The 19,260-nt window shown below is 38.4% G+C and overlaps 1 pseudogene; it reads right to left on the reverse strand.

Moving 5' to 3' along the window:
- Positions 1-2,197: 2,197 nt before the first annotated feature.
- LOC122222638 lies at positions 2,198-2,666 on the reverse strand (annotated as a pseudogene).
- Positions 2,667-19,260: the final 16,594 nt, after the last annotated feature.

The raw sequence follows: 19,260 nt of genomic DNA on the forward strand, positions 1-19,260 counted from the left end.
AACTTGTTCAGTGAGTGTTTGCAAGATGAGCAGACATGTCTAATAAATTCTCACCTGATAAATGAGTGGTGTCTTGCAATATGAATAGTATGTGACCTGAATGGTTCTTGAGATTCTCTTTGATATACAAGTGCTTTGGATTACAAGCATGTTTCTGGAACGAATTATGCTTGCAAACCAAGGTTTTACTTAAACTAAATTTTTCATTCAAGTTAGGATAACTCAAAATTAAGAATCAATGGGGGCACCTGCATGGCTCAGTTGTTTAAGCATCTGACTTTGGCTCAGGTCATACGGTTCGTGGGTCCAAGCCCTGCTTTGGGCTCTGAGCTGACAGCTTGGAACCTGGAGTATTGTTCAGTTTGTCTCCCCCACTCTCTCTCTATGCTCCTCCCCTGCTTGTTCTTTCTTTCTCTCTCTCTCAAAAATAAACATTAAAAAAAGAATCAAGATGAGAGAGATCTAAAGTTTGTGACCACAAGTGCCATATTCTGCACATATTTGGTAATAACCATATGGCCCAGTTGAGCATTTCAGAAGATAGGTAGCACAGAATTGAGTGAATGACTCCATTACCTTTGAGTTAACTGTCAGTGTTGACACACTGTATCACAAGGCTTGGACTGTGCCCTTGGAAATTACATGCCTAACTCTACAAGAAAAAGGAAATCCTAAGGAGCTGAAATAGACTGCTGTGTTCTAGTATAGAAATCAAATCAGCAATAGCCTCCAAATTGAGCTGAAATCAGTACCTCAGTTTTATCATGAGATTTAGTGGGCATTAGTCTGAATTTGATCTGTTTAGCACCCAAAGTAAGTTAGAGGTTCTAAGTGTGCCATCTCCTTTCAGATGATACGCATTACAAAATAGAATCACTTTCAGACATTTGTATACAGACTCTACCTCTACAATATGTGGGCAGTGTAGCAAATATTGAGGTATGAGGTGGGTGTAGGTGACCTCCAGAAGGAACATGTCTTGGACAGAAACATGAACTACTAAATCTCTAAAAGAAATAACTTCTCTCCTGAGAAATTCAGGCTTGAGTGAAAAGGCTGGTGAGAAGTCTCAAGATGAAAATAAAATAGGCAGCAGAAGCAACTAGAAAAAATTAAAGCATTTAGGTGGAAGCCAACTAAACTTGAAATTGTTCTGGAAGCTGAGGTAAGACATTATAGGAGCGCCTGGATGGTCAGTTGGTAAGCATCCAACTCGACTCTGACTCTCTCTCTCTCTCTCTCTCTTTCAGCTTATGCGTGCTCTCTCAAAATTAATCTTAAAAAAAAAAACTGTACTAGGAGGAATGTAGTACTGTTTCCCTACCTTGTAAGTACCTCAGGTGGAAACAGTCAACTAATTCATTTTCTCCCCCATGGCCTTCTTTAGAAAATCCCCCTAAGCTAATCCTGCATAAGCCTTGCTCTAATGCCCCTAAGTATGATTCAAAATAAGTGACCGAGAAAATGAAGGATGTAAATAAATCTGTTACTGGTTATAGGTAGATGAGGCAAATTAAGCTATATTACAAAGGGGCAACAGTGCTCACATTTTTGTAGAGCAGAAAAATCAGTTGGGGTGCTGACTGAATTTATTTTCTGAGATTTTGATTCAGAAGGTTTGGAGTAGATTTCAATAAGCGCACTAGTTCTACAAAATGTTTTTAAAACGTTAGCAGGATGTCATAATTTCCCTACTTTTAGAATTAGGGCAATTACCTTAATTTATAAAATTATGATTACCTTAAAATGTGGCTGTGATGATCAAATTAACCACTTATGTGACTCTTAGCACAGAACCTAGAACACTGTAAATGTTATAATAAAGTTATACTCAAAATGGGGTGATACTTATGCTGTAATTTTTAGTAAAAGGTTCTAGACCTGGATATATAGCACAGTGAATTGTATACAAGTATTTATTGAAAAAAGACTAGTAAACTAATCACATGCACTCCTGAATACAGGTTTGAACTGGGCAGGTCCACCTATATCTGCCCCATCCCTGCCCCCAACCAAAAAGCTTTATTGTTTCCCTTTGGGAAGGGGCTCCAGAATAGTTCTTTAAAAAAAAGTTGTCTAGCAGCTGCAGGCAGATACTGAAAGAAGCCCTGGAACCAGGGGGATGCCAGGGAGAGCCCCACAATGGCTTTTGGGCTCCAGAAGCTCCTGGAGCTTCTGGGTGCTTGAGGGTGTGCTATTAGAAGAGATATTTGTTCAGCCCCACTTGGGGGACCAACTATCCTGGGGAGGTTAGTCAGGTACCTTCTTGACAAGTTTCACCTCACCTAGGAAGTGGTTCTCCAGGAAGTCACAGAGGTGGGGGTCTGCAGGGGAACCTAGAGTATGCAAATCAAAAGAGCCTGGTTCAGGTTCTTCTCCAGGACCATGGCAGCTTCCATGATGTCCAGTGTTTTGCCCCACTGGTTTTGGTATAGCCTCTGCACATCTTGGAAGAGGGTATGACCACAGCATTGATGTTTGCATCTTAGATATGCTTGATACCCTGCAGGTCCTAAAAGAAGTGATCTATACCCTTAAGAGCTGCATGATTGCAGTTGAAATAAGAGCCCAGAAAGGTAGGTGTAGGAGGCCTGTAGATTCATGTTGACCAGGTTGTTGATGGCCTCCATTTAGGTGGAATAATTCTAACTAATTTGGGAGCTCATCATTGATTAGCAATAAGCTAAGCTCAAAAAGTGGTGCTGGATTGTTCCAGAGGTGGAGGATGGCTGGAAGATGGTTCTTAGGGTTGCGACTAGAAAGGAAGTAGAAGAGTAGCTGGAGGCTAGAAGGAGGGGTGTCCCTGGGTTTGTTGCATAAACAGGCTGTTGAAGCAAGAAATAGATATAGAAGGTATATTGCCTACACATGGATTTTTTTTTTAACAATACTGTTAATGTATTTTCTCTTATAATGTTCTTCACATCGTTTCTTTAGCTTGCTTTAAGAATACTGCATATAATAAAACAATATAACATAAAAATGTGGGTTAATTGACTATTACTGGTAACAGTAGGCTATGAATATTTAAGTTTTGGGGGAGTCAGAAGTTATTGAATGTAGATTTTCAACTGCACAGGGGTTGGCACCCCTGGCCCCTGGAAGTTCAAGGGTCAACCATAGTAATGTTAGTAGTTGTCATTAGCCTTTCTAAGTTTTTTAATGTTAGTTTATTTTTGAGAGAGGGAGACCGAGCATGAACAGGGGAGGAGCAGAGAGAGCAGGAGACACAGAATCCTAAACAGGCTCCAGGCTCTGAGCTGTCCGCACAAGCCAGACCTGGGGCTCGAACTCACGAACCGCAAGATCATGACCTGAGCTGAAGCCGTATGCTCAATTGACTGAGCCACCCAGGTGCCCCGCTTCTTTAAGTTTTTTATTTTAATTCCAGTATAATGAATATATAGTGTTATTAGTTTCAGGTGTACAAGTGATTGAACAATCCTATACATCATTACTCATGAGTGTATTCTCAATTCCCTTCACCTATTTCACCTGTCTCCCCACTAACTTCCTCTCTGATGCTTTATTTTAAATGATCACTGTCAAAGTTATTGAATATTTGTTTTTAATCTTTATTTTTGAGAGAGAGAGTGCAAGCAGGGGAGGAACAGAGAGAGGGAAGCACAGAATCTGAAGCAGGCTCCAGGCTCCGAGCTGTCAGCACAGAGCCTGATGTGGGCCTCAAGCCCACAAACTGTGAGATCATGACCTGAGCTGAAGTCGACCACTTAACCAACTGAGCCACCCAGGCGCCCCTCGAAGTCATTTTCTTTTAACAAGAACATTTTTTTACTTGAAGCATACTTCAGAATATATGGCTCTAAAAGACATATATACATATATATGTGTGTGTATATATGTGTGTGTGTGTGTGTGTGTGTATATATATATATATATGTGTGTGTGTGTGTATATAAAACATCCCATCTAAGAAAAATAGAATGCACACATTTTCTTCAGGTACACAGACAAATCGCCTAGTTAAATCGCATAAAAGGAGACGTAACAAATATTACAAATTTAGGAAGACTAAAATCATACCACTTATATTTTCCAGCTACAATGGTACGTAACTAAAGATCAACAATAGAAGTTGGAAAATCTACAATATAAATATTAAATACTTAATATGTAAATATTAAACACACTACTGCACTGGCAATAGGCCAAATAAGAAATAGCAAATCAAAATATGTATCAAAACAGAAGAAAAACAAAACAGTATTCCAAAACCTGTGGGATAGAAAAGCACATGTTAGAGTGAAATTTATGCTACAAATGCTTGTAGTTGCAAAATAAACATTATACTACAAGGAACTAGAAAAAGAAGGAAGCTAAAATTTAGCAGAGGAAGGAAATAACAAAGGAAAATCAGACATAAGTATAATAGAGACCAGAACAAACACTAACAAAACATCGAAAGTAAGGGCTGTTTTTTTTTTTTTTTTTTTTTTTTTTCTCAAAACAAAAATTACTGTAAACAATTACATAACAGATGAGATAATTTAGGGGGAAAAATCAGATAATCACTAAAAATGTTACCAAGATTGAATCATGGATCTTGAATTCAAGAAGTAGGAAATCTTAGACCAATAACAGTAACAAAGTTGAATTAGGAATCAAAAATCTCCCAGCACAGAAAAGCCCAAGACCACATGGTTTCATTGGCAAATTTTATCATTTAAAAAAAAAAATCACAATCTTTATCAAAATCTGACAACATACTGGAGGGAACACATTCAAGATCATTCCATGAGGCCTGTACTACCCTGATACCAATGCAGGATAAAAACAACAAAAGTCTAGTTTGTCCGATATAAGTATTACTACTTATACTTCTTTTGACATTCATTTGCATGATAAATGTTTCTCCACCCCTTTAGTTTCAATCTACTGTCTTTAGGTCTAAAATGAATCTCTTATAGATGAGTTATGTTTTTTGTTCCATTCTGCTACCGTAAGTCTTTGGTGTTTAGGCCATTTGCTTTCAGAGTAGTTATATGTATTTTAGTGCCATTTTACTATTTGTTTTGTCATTGTTTCTAGAGATTTGCTCTGATCTTTTGTTGTCTTTGTCACTTTTGGTCTCACCTTTGCACTCAGAGTCCTCTTTAATATTTCTTGCAGGGCTGGTTTAGTGGTAATGAACTCCTTTAGTTTTTGTTTGGAAAACTGTATCTCTCCTATTCTGAATGATAGCTTTGCTGGATAGAGCGTTCTTGACTGCAGATTTTTCCCATTCAGCACTTTGAATATATCATGCCACTTCATCCTGGCTTGCCAAATTTCTGTTGATAAATCTCCAGCTAGCCTTACGGGCTTTTCTTTGTTAAGGACTTCTTTTGTCTTTCTGTTTTTAAGATTATTTCTTTATTGCTTAGATCTTTTTCGCTTAGATCTCTTACCTTGTTCTTTTATCTGACATGAATTCTTCCATCTTGACATTTTGTCTAAGTCTCTGCCTTCTTCTGTGTGTTACAAAACCCAGTTTTGTCTCCTGCTCCTGAATGTAATGGCCTTATGAAATAAAGGTCATGTAGTGTCCAGGGCCTGGCACTTCAGGGAGTGTGTCTGGTACGTGCTGCATGTGCTCTGCTGTTGTGTCCTGGATGCTCTATCCTTGGCTGCTATGGGCAGTGTTTAGTCCCTCCCCTGAATGTGGTGTGCTCTGGTCTGCTTGTGAAATGAGACCTGACACCAACTCCAGCAGAACCGAAGTCCTTCAGAGCTCCCTTGTTGGGAGACATGGTGTGGGCAGGGATTTGTGCTGGTATTCTGAGGGAGGTGCCCACCATGCGGGGACTGAGGCAAGCTTGACCAAGAAGGGCAGTCCTGTAAGAGCACAGTGGTGTGCGGCTTGGTGTAAGCAAGCCAGGCAGCCAGCATCTGCCCTGAGCTGCCTCCTGTTGGTGGCTCTGTGTTTATGCTGAGGGGTGGGGGTAGGAAATGGCACTGTCAGCTTCCTTGTTCTCTGAACACTGCCTCCTAAGGATACTCTCTGAGATGAGCTAATAATCTCCCCTTTCTGCCCCAGGCATTCTTTGAGTACTGTCTCCATACTGTCTACCCCAGGGTTGTTTGCCTGCTTTCTCTTCAGGAGCAAGGCAGTGGCCTCCAGGCTCCATCCCAGCAAGCCCACTGACCTTTAAAACTCAGGCTTTAAACTTTGCTGGTTGCAAGAACTCAGCAAATTCAGCCCCTTTTGTTTTCCAAGCCAGTGGCTTTGAGGAATCACTCTCCTTGCGCATCCCCTTATGTGTTCCTCTCTTCCCCCCTCATCCCTCACACCCCGCCCCGCCTCCTCCCTCACACCCACACCCCGCCCCATCTCCTCCCTCACACACACACACACACACACACACACACACACACCCCCGTCTCCTCCCTCACACACACACACACACACACACACACACACACACCCGTCTCCACACACACACACACACACACACACACACACACACACACACACCCGTCTCCTCCCTCACACACACATACACACACACCCGTCTCCTCCCTCACTCACACACACACACACACACACACACACACACACACTCCCGTCTCCTTCCTCACTCACACACACACACACACACACACACACACACACACACGTCTCCTCCCTCACACACACACACACACACACTCCCGTCTCCTTCCTCACTCACACACACACACACACACACACACACACACACACACGTCTCCTCCCTCACACACACACACACACACACACACACACACACACACACTCCTGTCTCCTTCCTCACTCACACACACACACACACACACACACACACACACACACACGTCTCCTCCCTCACACACTCCCCCATCTCCTCCCTCCCCCCTCCCCCTTCTCCATGACCACGGATCCCTCTCCTCCATAGCATCCATGATCCATTTCTTCCCTAAAACATGTCTCCACAATTCCTACCGTCCTCAACGTGGCATTTTCTCTCCCTTTATCTGTGGAGTTCTGTCAGTCTTCAGGTCTATTTCTAGGGTATTTAGGACGATTTGATAGCTATCTATTTGTGTTCATGGGAGGAGACAAACGTAGGGTCCTCCTACTCTGCCATCTTGTTATTCTTTCATTAGCCTTTTTGATCTTCTTCCCCTCCCAACTTTTTCTGTATTGTGAATATAGAAGAATATATATTACTTTCATAACAAAAACTAAAACAAAAAAATAAAGGCAGGCAATAACTATGCTATATTTTTCATATTATTGATCCCTATCTCTGTATCATGAACTTAATTGTGAATAAGGTTGATTACTCTATTTTTAACTTGCAAAGAATGTTTCTGGGTCTTGCAAACTTTAATTTTTTTTAATTACTTTGTAGGCTCCAATATAGAGCAAAAATTCACTTTGAAGACAATGAAGTCTGAATTTAAAAGTTTTTATCCCTTTTTAAGAAGGAAATAAAAAAAACCCCTTAAAAAAGCTTAATCCATGAGAAGGTTCATAAAGGGAGCCCATTCCTCATGGGAGAAATGTGTGCTGTATTGCTTGTGTCGTTTGTATGGCTTGCTACCATGAGAGATGCAGGTACTTTGAAAGGGATGGGTGGTAAATTATCCAAGACTTAGAAAGTAATAAAAGAAACTATAGTCTGGAAAAAAAATATGTTCTGTACATGATTCACAGATTTATTGTAGTCATTTTGGAAGCATTGAAACAGACCAAATGTGTGGAGAAATTATTTCTGATTGCATACTGAAATTTTAAAGGCACTCAGATGGCTAAGGTTTGTGTTCCATGTAGAAACTGACTTTGAATGCTAGGTTTGGGAATTGGATAGGAAAAGGAGGAGATTCACATTTTGAGCAAACTTGATCGGCAGAAAGGCAGGAGAAACTTATAAACAGACGAGGAAAAAATCTAAGATTAAAGTGAGCATTGGCCTGGGTAGCAGAGTGAAATAGAGATGAAATTGAAAAAGATCTGCCTGAGAATAGAAAGGGCTCACAAAACGTTCGTTATGATTTAGGTAAAGGCTAAGTGGTTATTTTCTAAAACTAAAAGAATCTCATGGCTAAGTGTAGAGCATTGAAGCAAGAGGCAGGCATGGGTATATAATGGTGGGGGAGGGGGGGAGTGTGTGGAAATCACCGAAGACCTTAATTCTGTTTTCAATTTTGATTTGTTCACTAAGAACCTTGGAAGTCACATAGTCTGACTTTCCTGTAAATCTATAAATCTTGGGGTGTTCTATATCGGTATACATAGGGCTTTACATTGGTTTCAGTCATTCATGTCCTGCTTGTCCAGAGACCAAAGGTTGTCTTCTAAATTTGCTGGCAGCAGTGATGGCACACTACTGTAAACAAAGAAAAGTGCACTGCAGTTCCGAATACTTTTCTTCTCCTTCCCAATAGAACCCTAGGAAAGGAGATTTGAAATGGAACTTACAAGTTATCATCCCCATTCACTGAAGTGTCTCCATACCATCTCCAAAATAGCCATCTGACTTCTGCTTGAATTAGGGTCTACTATATCTATGTTATCAACTCTTTTAACATATAAAAAATAAAAGCAAGGTTAATTGGACATCAAATAGTCTTAGAGAACTTAATAGCTTTCCAGAATTTTTGGGGGGAGGATACTAATATAATATTTAATAAATCATAGTTTTTAAAATCTACATTTTCCATTAAATATTTTTCATAGCTTGGGACGCCTGGGTGGCTCAGTTGGTTGAGTTTCCGACTTCAGCTCAGGTCATGGTCTCACAGTTCGTGAGTTTGAGCCCCACGTCGGGCTCTGTGCTAACAAACAGCTCAGAGCCCAGAGCTTGCTTCGGATTCTGTGTGTGTCTCTCTCTCCCCCTCCCCTGCTTATGCTCTGCCTCTCTCTGTCTCTGTCTCTCAAAAATAAATAAGTGTTAAAAAATTTTTTAAAAATATTTTTCATAGCTCTTAATTCTCTTATTTAGCACTGATTCAGCAGTGGGAACTCTGACGTCAAATTCTTTTCATCTCCAGTTGCCACTCGAGGCATGCCCCACTCTGATCCCTTTGTCACTTGCTGCCAGAATAGTTTTTCTTAAAACTCTTCCTTAATGTCTCTTGCTAACAGTTATTCAGTGATTCTTCATTAGGTTCAAAATAAAAGTTCAAACTCCTAGTCATGATTTATAATGATATCCCATAATCTGGGTATTTCTGTGTCTGGATACTGCAGTTATCTATTGCTGCAAGAAGGCTGCAAGAACAAGCCAAAATTCAGTGACTTAAAACAACAAATATTTATTTTCTACTAGGTCAGCAGGGGGTGTTTGTTGATCTTGCTCAGGCCTAGCTCACCTCACCTAGATCTTGTGCATCTGTGGTTAGCTGGCAGGTGCCCAGTGGCTGGCTCTTGGCTGGTGTGACAAAGTGATCAGGTCACTAGTCTCCTTATCCAAAAGGTCAGTCAGAGCTTGTCTTCTGGCTGTTGAGCAAAATTCCAGAAGAGGAAGTAGAAACTGACAGGCTTTCTGACACTTAGGCTTAGTCCTGGCAAACTGCTACTTCTGTTGGCTTACACTAGCCAAAGTAAGTCACAATGTTAGCCCAGTTACAAGGAATAGACTTTCAGTGTAAGGCATTAGAAATACACCTAGCAAAATATGTGGATACAATGGGGAGGGGCAAAAACTGGAGTTTTTGGCTCTAGTCCACTACTCTTACTTATCTCTCCATCTTTGATATTTGCTAAACCCCAACTTACTCATTATGCCCAGCAATAGTGAACTTTGGGTAGTTCTTTAAAAATGGTATGTCATTGCTTCCTTTGATTGTTGCACCCAATATTCCCTTTGCCTGTAATTACCTTCTGTATTTGACTGACTTCTATACTTCCACAAAAAACCCAAAACAATGATAAAGTTTTAAGTACCCACTATGTACTGGGCATCTATCTAATGTTTTTACTTGTAACTAATTCAATTTCCATTTTGAGATAAATGATATTTTTTATTTTATAGATAAGAAAACTGAGGATAGCAGGGTTCTGTAACTTATCCAAAGATACTGCTAGTTTATATGGTGAAGTCAGAATTTGACTGAGTTCTGAGTTCCCAGAACCTAGCACCATCTGGCACAGAGTCAGGTTCTTTGGCTTCTATTTCTTGAATGAATGAATTGGGTTTCTTAGCCTTGGCACTATGGACATTTTTGATCTGTTAATTCTTTGAGGGAGCTGTCTTGTGCATTATAGGATGTTCACCAACATTTCTGGCCTCTACTCAATGGTTGCAAGTAGCACTCTCCCAGTAGTAACAATCAAAAATATCTTCAGATGTTGCCAGATGTCCCCCAGGGAGTAGGGAACAAAATCACCCCTGGTTGAGAACCACTGAAATAAATGAAGGACCTAGAGTAATTGTTTTTAACATTGTCTAAATAGTAAAATAACCTTGGGAAACTTAAGTCTTCAATCTCCTAGGTTAATCAGTTAGGATTTCTGGGCATAGGGCCTAGACTGCAGTATTTTTTGAGTTCTCCAGATGATTCCAATGTGCAGCCATTTGAGATCTTGACTAGAGGCTTATACTCTTAAAAAGTAAATGTCTTACTAATTCTTCACCTGTGAAACCTTTCCTCAGGTTTGTTGGAGCTGGAAGTCAAATCTTTGTATTATAAAATTGGGGACTATTTTTGATATTTCATTGAATTTTTCTAGGAGACTAACCTAGTGCTTTATATAGTTGGATTTTTTTTTGTACATTTCAGGTGAGATTGAATTAGATAAAAGACAAATCAAAGTTAGCCATCCCCAAAGCCAAGGGAAAGAGGGGGCATAATAGACTGAAGGGCATTTTTGTCTGTGGCAATTATTTGACTAATAATGCTTACTCAAATTTCTGAGTTGATATTCACCAAACTAACGAAGTGTGCTGTGCACAACACCTCTGTCCCCACATGCTGTTTGCATGGTACATGGTGTGACAATGTTGCTGTTGCCTGATTTTTGCATTTCTCAGCATTCCAAATGTTTCTCTGAGGTTGAAAGGGATCTTTGTTACAGATAACACTTCAAAAGTAGTCTCAAATGCATTCAAACAGAGAAGTGTGTACATAGGCCACATTATATTTCTCTGTGCCTCAGCATAATTTAAGTCTTTTTCATGTTACTAAAAGTCCTTTGTTCCCAAGCATCATTTCAAGTATATTTATTGGTAAATTTGTATTATGAACTGAATAATTACATCCTGGGAGTTGGGGTTCTATAGTTCCTTATACAATGGAATATTGATTAGTACCATATTATAAAATCGCTTCCAAGGAAGCCATAATGTATAAAAAATAGAATTCCTGGAAGAAATTTATGATCATCTGAATTTATTACAATGACTCCATGACTATCAGTCTTAAAAGGAACATAAAGTGTAGTAAACTGAAATCAGTCTTTTTTATGGAGTACCAGAAAATCATACAGTTGCAAGTGTTGACCATCCACAACATAGAAAAAGGCAACAGATTTTTTAAAAAACCACCAAGATAAGCTTATTATTTTAGGCCCAGATGCTACTTTAAACTTGGTTTAATTAAAAATCTCAATGCTTTATTGGATAAAATATTTTTTAGAAGTACTAAAATACTATGCTACTACCTAGATATAATAAAGCTGGTTTTTAGAATTAATTGTGTCTCAGTGAATGGTTTTAAGGTCTTGCTTATGTTAAAAGGCACCTTGGACTTTTGTTCTTCGATAAACTGTATTTTTGACTTTAACTCTATAAGAGTGCCATTACCCTCACTGTAGACTTTTAAATTTGATGTTTTCATCAGAAAAAAACATCAGTAATTCTGGTGTTCAGTAAAGTTGAGGTGAGTTTTTTACTATAAATGACTTTGCCATAATTAGGCCACATAAATACAGATTTCATTCAATAGTAAATGTCTAGATTCCCTGCTTATATTTGATAACTCTATTGATCTAGGATTGTTTTCTTGGGAAATATACTACAGTCCCAATTTTCACTGAAATCTATCAGAAAAGAAAAATTATCTTCATTAATTTTATATCTTTTATATTAATAAAGGTAAACATATTCCAGCAAATCAGATCTTTGTTAGGCTTGTGTGACATTTATGGGCAGTGTGGCTCTTTAGTCTGAAGACCATTTTTAATCTGAAACTGATGAGATTGAGATGATCAGAAATAGAGCTTTTTCAAACAGGGACAATTAGAGTACAATCACCTGATTCAGATATAGGTCTGTAGAATGATTGGAAATTAGTGCCCATAAATCAACCTATGGCAGAAAAGTGATTTAATCAATGGGCAGATGGCTAGTTCTCAAGCTTTGGATGCCCACTGGGTAGTCACTTCTGGAATCCTTTTAGCACTCAGTTGGAAAGATCTACCAACTTCAACTATAAGACAAGCTTTTCTTTTGAACAAAATGTTCTGCTTTAGAAATGATAGTTATACTTAATTGCAAGGTGGCAAGTCAAGCTCTAAAACAATTGATAACCACCAAAATACAGAAATAAAACTGCTCTACTCTTAATTGTTAGCACTTTCCTCATGTCATTTTGGCCATCCTTTACTGATGACAACCTTTCTATAGAGCACAAATTGGTCCATAATGAGCCGCAGAAAACATTCCATCACCACATCTCAAGCACTTTAGCAAATATTTAACTTTTTTTTTTTTTTTTTACATGGAATGAATTATTTAAATGAATAAGTGTGTGTGTGTGGAAGTGTGCATGCGTGCAGAAATTTTTAGGGCAATTTTTTTTAATGCTTCCAGTAAGAGTTCAGAATTAACCATCTTACAAATCTTATAAACAGGAAAACCACAGTAGATGAGCCATCCTTGGGGTATCACATTACTCATCTTTCTTCATAAGCTTTAACAAAGATGTAAATAATTTATTTCTACTTAACAAAAGGACAGAAAAGGTTAAGATAGAAATATTCATAGAAGGATCCAAATCTGCACTTTATTTCTGCCACAGAGTAGAACATTAAAAATACTCCCACACCTGCACAAATTGTCTGTATCATCAGCCTGCCTTTCCATTTTTGAACAATCACTGAATGATTGGACATGTCCAGACTTGCTCTTTCCATGTAGACTTGCTCTCAAATTGATTTTTAAATTGCTTTAAGAGATCTGGTAATATTTTGAAGATGTCAAGATTTGGATTAAAATGTTAAAACTAAAATAAGTCGGCTTCAAATTCTTTATCCCACAGAACATATGAATAGGGTAATAAACAATTGGGGTACAGTGAGAATCCCGAGTTCATTAGTCATCTTCATGAATTGCTAAAAGACTACGTTTTCACAGTGCAACTGGCTGCTGCAAGAAGGAAAAGCGCCAAGAAACAAGACCTTTTTTAAGCCTTATACTCTCAGGAAATATGCAGATAACCTGGCTGAAATAATGATTAGTTTATTATGTGAATAGAATGCACTCGAGGGGATTCTTCCATTTTGCAGTATCTTTGATAACTCCAAATAAAAATTTCTAAGAAGATACCTTTTTCAAAAGATATTTTCCCCATGAGCAAGGGGCACAGAAAAATAAAAGGTTTATAATTGTCTACTATACCTATTATATTACAGAAGAATATATCTTCAGACAATTGTTTTTAGCTATATTTATCTTCGAAGATTTAATGAACCTATTGATGTTTACAAAATCTGTCTTTTAAAATTTGCCCTCTGGACTGTTGACTCATTGTTTATAGTCTTTTGTTACCATCTCTGAGAGTGGGACAGAGCAGGAATATAATGTGGTGGGCCATTTCTCTGATTATTGGTAGCTCTGCTGTGTCTGGATGAAATTATCCATTCCACCATTGCCAACTATATATTAAATGTTTAATTCTCACAAGGCATCATGCTAGGTGGTATATATCTGTTCTCTATGGTCCTTAAAAGGATCCCTGCAAAATAGGTACTGGTATACTCTTTTTTTTTTTCCTCTCCAGAAAAAATAAATGAACATTATGAAGTTGGTATAATTTTCTCAATACTCACTGCTAGTAAGTGGCAAATCCAAGTCTATTCTAAAGTCCCTACATTTCCAGTATGGCACTTAATGTCTTTGAGTGTACTTGGAGGTGACTATACCATGGAGTTGACTCTGCCATTGAATTTAGTCATTGGAATTAAATTGGACTATGAAGGGGAACAGATGACAAAAAGCCTTTGGAATCAAATGATGGGTTAAATCTCAAAACCTTATTTGACCTCACTGATCTTCAATTTTCTAGTGGAAATATAATACCTAGTGGAAACTTTACAGGACTGTTGAAATAAAAGATAATAATTATAGCACTTGACAAATTTGGTTTGCTATGACAAAGAAATTTGGAAATGTTGAGCAATTTAATAGTTCTTTAGGGATTTCCGTTCACTCCTTTTCTCTTTCCATAAACTGTTTAACCATATATATTAAGCACCTATATAATTTTTTAAAATTTTATTTAAAAATTTTAAAAAAAGTTTTTATTTTTGAGAGAGAAAGAGACAGAGTGCAAGTGGGGAAGGGGCAGAGAGAGAAGGAGACACAAAATCTGAAGCAGGCTCCAGGCTCTGAGCTTTCTGCACAGAATCCCATGCGGGGCTCAAACTCAGATTGCAAGATCATGACCTGAGCCAAAGTTGGACGCTTAACATACTGAGCCACCTAGGTGCCCCCTATACTGATACTTTTCTAGGTGTAGAGAATATATGGATGAATAATAAACCTTGAAGCTTTTGCTCCAAAGTGAGTAAGTGCCCTGAAGAAACTTGGTGTTTTGGAGGCTCGAGATGCAAATATTTATAATGTAAAGTAGAAATTGCATGGGTTTTATGTGAACTTAGAGTATACATATGACCCAGTGTGGTCAGGGAAAGTTTACTAGATTAAATCATGCTTGAGCTGAATCTTAAAGAATGAACATTTTTAGAAATGAGCCAGGAATGGAGAAATGAGAGGAATACTAGGCAGAAGGAAAAATTAGAGCATAAGACATGGAGGTGCAAAACAACATTTAATGTCTCTGGATCATGAAGACTGGAGACCATGCTGGAGACAAGGCAGAAGTCTTACATATACCCTTATATATACCCTTATATATACCCTGGTAAGAATGTGCATGAATATTTCTCTGGCAAACCTATGTGTTGGGTGGATTCGGGGGGAATAAAATGAGTAAAGGAGTTAGAATTTGTTGCAGTAGAGAATGAAAATTTGAACAGGATTAATTGGAGTTGGGGATGGAGAAGAGAAGATGGATTTGGGAAATGCTTAAAAAGCAAATTTATGAATTTGGGAGGTAGGAGAGGAATTAAATGGTTAATGGTTCCTAATTAGGGTAAACTGGAAAGATGGCAGGACCACAAGGTAAAAGAAAATAAGAAATGTGAAGACAAGGGAGATGCATCATTCCATGTCCCTTTAAGAGTACCTGTTACAAGGTACATAGTGACTGACGGCTCCAACTATGTAGCACCTTTTGGATTAGCTGTGCAAAGAATAACTAAGCCCCTACTAACCAATGCCTGGTGACTATGGTTGTGTTGGAACCGGGCCCTTCCTGCCTGTGTGGGACTTTTCTACCAGTAATTTTTGCTCAAGGAATTGCCTTTTGCCTGGTTAAGACTCTCAGAACTGCACTGCAGTGTGTGGCTTTTTCTGTTTGATGTTTTCTCCATCCTTTCCTTTCACATTTTCAGACCTACACTGTGGTCTGAAGGGTCTTCTGCCTACTCTGGGCCCATCTTTTCTTAACAGGGGTTTCCATTAAAGCTCTTGCATCTCTAATCCCTATGTAGCATCTGCTTCTTGGAGAACCCAAACTAATATTAAGGAGCATTTAGATATGGGCAGGGTGAAAGTGATGAGATCAGGTACAGAAATACTGTTTGATATGACAGAGAAATGATGAATATATTGAACAGCTGGCTAAACAAGTTAGAAAATGAGACATAAAACAGGCTTGACATGTAGGTTTGGGAGGCTTCAGCATATGGTATGTAGTCAAAACTGTAGATGAAATCACACAGAATAGGAAACATGAAACCATAGAAATTTCTATATTCATGCAATTTCAGACGCATTAGAGCATACCAATCAGCCTGTGGCCTTCACTTTGAGAAGACTACTGTATTCCCTTCTATTTGTGCCCTCTTTTTCTGGCTGGATGTGTTACCTCATGCCACTTTGCACACTTAAGGCTCTTCACTGTCAGGATTAGTACCCATTCCTATGTTGGTTGTGCCTTACACCTCCATCTTTTCCAGAAGAGTGATGACTCTTAGTAATCCTCTTGAGGTCACAGCTCAAATACTCAAGTTCCAGGCCATTTGAGGTCTGATGCTCTTACCCTCACAGACCGTTGAAGACTCAATTCAGTGCCCTAGGGTAGCAAATTTCTACTGTAAAATTTCTGATTTTGTTTCCTACTTCTTCTGTATATTTTTAGAAATTCTTACCATGTCCAGTAAAAAGCAAAGTTAGAAATTCTGTTTTTTTTTTTCTTTTTCACTTTTGGTAATTACAGTAGTTTTATAATCAGTCTTTTCTGGAAGGGAAATTGCTCTAGCTTTAGAGTGCTAAGCTCTACTCTGAAGTTCCAGCTTCTCTTACCTGGGGAGGCTTTCATTTTTCCTTCATCCAGGTGACACTGCTTTGTGGCTTTCCATGTTTTCAGAAGGTTCTGGCATGCCTGAGTTTCAGCTCATCAAGCAGCAGTAAAGGTGAAATGAGTCTTGTAGTCTTGTGGTGGCATTATAGGCATTCAGAAAAACATAGGTCTGGATCCACTTGTCTATTGAACTGGCCTCATGGTTTTGGCATATTTTACAGCATGACTGAAGAGTGGATAAGGGTGGCAGTGAAAGGGCGGAATAGAAAGATGCAGTGTCCTTCTCTATGAACTTGTACAACTTCCTTTCAAACGTTCACCTTGAACAAAATAGATTCTGGCATGGAATAAACAAAGTAAAGATAACATTCCCACAATACTCTTGATGTGGCTGCCTATAAGTGGGTGAGGGTTGGGCACTGCTGAATAATTACTTAGTCCCTCATGAGATATTACAAATGTATATTTGGTGCCCAGAGTCAGGAGTAACCTACATACCAGTTCCAGAGGTCTAAGGCTCACCACTCTCTCCAGATGAACTGATTTAACTGGCAATGGATTCAGTTGTACACATCTGGCCCCAACCTCCATTTCATCTGAGGCCAGTAGAATCTGTTCTATACATTTCTTAGGTCAAAATCACCATGTGCAGTTGTCCAAGTTTAAGTGCTTCCAAACTTGCAGAATTTTATGAACTCTCCCTCATATCTAATTTTCATGGAACATGGACGAGAGCTCTTTATTTCTCACAAAGACATCTAGCAGTGTTTTAAATACAAGGGGAGCACCCATACCACAATGCTTTTGAGAATGCTAATTAATAGAACTACCACATTTCTGTCAAGAATTAGCTGGGTAATAGGTAGCCAGTGAAAGATTTAAGAAAGAGGTGAGAAGATGAGAGGGAGCAGGATGAAGTGGAGGAAGTAGAAGACCTAGAATTATACTGAATGAGGATCAGCTGAGGTAGTTTGAAGAAACTGAAGTTTTAAACTGTGATAAAGATCTGGAAACCAGTCTGAGGTGAACAACTGACATTCAGTCATCACTAATGGTGTGACACAGGCTGCCTCAGGTCAACACAGTTTTAAAACAAGAAGATACTTTGCAAATTTTGGTGAAAATATAGGACTATAAATTTTTAATGTATCTATATACATAAGTAAAGGTCGTAATAAATAGTGTTATTTATGGAGCTGATAAATAGTAATTAGAAACCCCCCTAGGCCAAAATCCAACAAAATTTGGGGATAATTTTACCTGTGCTGAGAGTTAGGTTTTAAGCTTAATTGTTTATTTAGCTGATGGTTACCATTCTTAAGTCTCCAGTTAGTACATTAGAATACTCTGTCCAGGGGTGCCTGGGTGGCTCAGTCGGTTAAACGTCCGACTTCGGCTCAGGTCATGATCTCACAGTCCATGAGTTCGAGCCCCACGTCGGGCTCTGGGCTGACGGCTCAGAGCCTGGAGCCTGCTTCCGATTCTGTGTCTCCCTCTCTCTCTGACCCTCCCCCATTCATGCTCTGCCTCTCTGTCTCAAAAATAAATAAACATTAAAAAAATACTCTGTCCACATGAGAAATTGCTGTTGTATTTGTTTCCATTTAACTTGTTTCTTCTCCTTTCCTGCTTTCTCTGAAGATAATGGCTAGGTTTCTAAATAGCCTACTGATGAAATATTATTAATCAATGGAAATAGTTAAGTAGAACTTCAGGTTAGGAAAAGAAATGTTAGCATATGCATAATCTAATTTGCTCACTGGTCATTAGATAATCAACTTTACATTATATACTAGAAGTATATAATTATTTTTGAATTATCTAAATGTTCACCTACTTTCTGATTTTTTTTTTCTGTGGGAACGAGGCTCTATGACTCATAATTAAATCACCTTCTTTCAACCTGGATTAGTTTAATCATCTCTTTGTCCCAAATCACCTTTCGGTAAATTAAGCTAATAGAAAATAACTTAGAGAATTGAAAGAATGTGAATTTAAGCATGAGAGGCAAAAGGATTAAACACACCTGTTCTGATGATCCTTTTTAAATACTTTTCTGTAATTGTAATAGCTTTGGTATAAGCAACTGTTGAAGCTATGAACCACAGAGTATGGAAAGTGGGGCAACATTTGAATTCTCTGGAATATAGCTATGACCTTGGGTTTAAACCTTTGAGTATTGTTTTCTCCATGAAACGAAATGAGTTATCAGCTTAGGGTTGAGTATGTATCTCTCTTACAACTGTTCGAAATCATCTTTTATATATCCACTTCTGGAGTCATAGCTGGAAGACAAGCTCTTCAGACATAGATAATGAAGCTCTACTTTCCAAGGGGGTAACATGGGGATTTCACATATATGACCCTGGGATTTGCTGAAGTAATCTTGTTGATAAGGTTTTTTGTTTTTTTTTTTTTGTTTTTTTTTTTTTTCATGCCTGCAAGCTAGTTATTTCTCAAGTAGCTAGTAATTTATCTTGTTAAACTCTACAGCCAGGTGTGATTTTTCTGCATGGATAACATAAATCTAGATACTACTACTTCCTATCAATACAAACTCATTGAAAACTTGGGAAAAGGATTCTGATAAACATTCCCTAAAATTATATGAAACACGGTTGTATGTATTCATATGTATGTGTTTGTTTTGTGTATTTTTAAAGGGAATGT

The sequence above is a fragment of the Panthera leo genome, chromosome B3 (genome assembly GCF_018350215.1).
Source record: "Panthera leo isolate Ple1 chromosome B3, P.leo_Ple1_pat1.1, whole genome shotgun sequence".
Lineage (NCBI taxonomy): Eukaryota > Metazoa > Chordata > Mammalia > Carnivora > Felidae > Panthera > Panthera leo.